Below are 2,500 nucleotides of genomic sequence, written 5' to 3'. Positions count from 1 at the left end.
AATGGACCACCGACCATACCTCCCAAGAATAAAAATAAACGCAATAACAACACCAATTATAAACAACATAACCTAGCCGTCACTGAACTAGCCACTGAAACAAAAAAAAGTGATATGACTGAACTAAATGACTTGATATACGCAGCAGCCACTGCAGCCACAAAAGAAGCTGGATACTCACCCAAACCCGCCCAAACAGGAGTACCACCACCCAACAAACCCTGTGGATAAATAACATCCAAAACAAAATAAAAAAATTTGAAAAGACCTGTCGATTCTTAATGAAATCAGCAAACAAGCAACGCTACTGAGCAACAAAAAGAGAACAAAAATGCTCCGCAAATATAACATCACAGAAAAAGATTTGCCGGAGATAAAAAAAAGCTGAAGCAAGATATCCTTGCCAAAGCTCAAAGGATCCGCCGGTACGAGAACGCCAACGCTTCTTTGAACAGAAAAAAAGTTCAACTCCGACCCCAAAAAGTTCTACCAGAACTGGGCAAAAATAAAATAGAAGTCACTGCAGCACCAACGGCAGAAGAATTGGAAGAATTCTGGAGAGAAATATGGTCGGCGAACGAACAGCCAAAAAGAAGGAGTATCAAAATAACAAACTCGGCATCTGAACAACTTTGGAGCCCCATAACAACTGAAGAGGTCACCCAGGCACTGCAAAAACTAAGCAACTGGAAGGCACCTGGACATGACAAGATCCCCAACTTTTGGTTGAAATATCTAACAGGAATGTACAAAAAGCTGGCTGAAAACTTTAACAGCATACTAGCAGAGCCAGAGACAATGCCTGAATGGCTCACGAAGGGGAAAACCATCTTAATTCCCAAATCAAATGAAACAACAAAACCAGAAAACTACAGACCAATAACCTGCCTCCCTACTATGTTCAAGGCATTTACTGCAGTGATATCGCAAAGGCTGAACAAGCACCTGGACGAAAACAAACTGTTCCCAGAAGAGCAGAAAAGATGCCGCAAGGACTCATATGGCTGTAAAGATAAACTAATGATTAATAAAGCCGTAACTGAAGACAGCCACAGAAAGAAGAAAGCCTCAGTATGGCCTGGATTGACTACAAAAAGGCGTTTGATAGCATCCCCCACACATGGATCCTCGAAACACTAGCCATTAACAAAGTAGCACCAACAATCATAAAATTCATAGAGCACTCTATGAATAAATGGCAACAGTCCTACACCTCCAAACAAAAGAGGGACTCATGAAAACCAAAGACATCCCCATTAGAAGAGGAATATTCCAGGGAGACACGCTCTCTCCACTCCTTTTCTGCTTGGACACTGTCACCTCTATCTGATATGCTAAAGAAACTGGATGCGGATATAATGTTACGGCAAAACGATCAGCCACCTTTTATATATGGATGACCTAAAACTATACGCTGCAAATGACAAACAGCTGGAAACACTATTAAAGACAGTTCATGGATTTACCAAAAAATAGATATGAAATTTGGATTAGAAAAATGCGCCAAAGTAACCATGAAAAGAGGAAAACTAGTTAAGAGTAACAACATCACACTAGATAAAACCAATGAAATAAGAATTAGACCAAAGCCAAACTTACAAATACTTAGGAATCATGAACTAGATAAGACACAACACACACAAATGAAAGAGAAAATAAAAAAAGAATATTATAGACGAGTTAGATCATACTAAACACAGAGCTCAATGCTAAAAACAAGATAATAGGTATCACACTTTAGCTGTCCCAGTTAGTAAGTTACAGCTACAATATCCTTAACTGGACACGAAATGAACTGTCCAAAATAGATAGGAAAACAAGAAAAATACTGACAGGATCTAGGATGCATTACCCAAAATCTGACATAGAAAGACTATATATACAACGTATAGAAGGTGGTAGAGGCCTTATACAGCTGGAAAACTACTATAAATAACCACCATAGGACTGCAAAAATACCTACTTCAGAAGGAAGGAAAACTGATCCAGATAGCAGCAAAACACGAGCAAAACAAAAAACTGTTCTCAGTATTTAAGGAAGCTGACAAATAAACAAGATAATCATACCACCTAATAAACACAAAGAAGAAGAAGATGATGAAGAAACAACAAAAGCTATAAAACAAATGAAATCCAAACAAAAATAGAACAGCAACGAGCCATGATAAAACGATGGCAAGAAAGCCCCTTCATGGTAAATACTGCACTAAACTAAACGCAAAAGAAATAGAAAGAAAAAATCCCAGCAATGGTTGAGAAGCTCATGACTCAAAGCAGAAACAGAGGGATTTTTAATTGCAGCACAAGACCAAAGCCTCCGCACCAGAATTACCAAAAACATGTAATGAAAAGAATATTACAAGTAACTGCAGAATATGTGGAGATGGACAAGAAACAATAAATCATATATTATCTCTAGCTGCCCAGTCCTGGCTAAGAAGGAATATATTCACAGACATGACAGAGTTGGACCTACATACATTGGAAGCTATGCCAACAT

This window comes from Octopus sinensis, unplaced genomic scaffold (genome assembly GCF_006345805.1).
Source record: "Octopus sinensis unplaced genomic scaffold, ASM634580v1 Contig09673, whole genome shotgun sequence".
NCBI lineage: Eukaryota > Metazoa > Mollusca > Cephalopoda > Octopoda > Octopodidae > Octopus > Octopus sinensis.
This window is presented reverse-complemented; position numbering follows the sequence as displayed.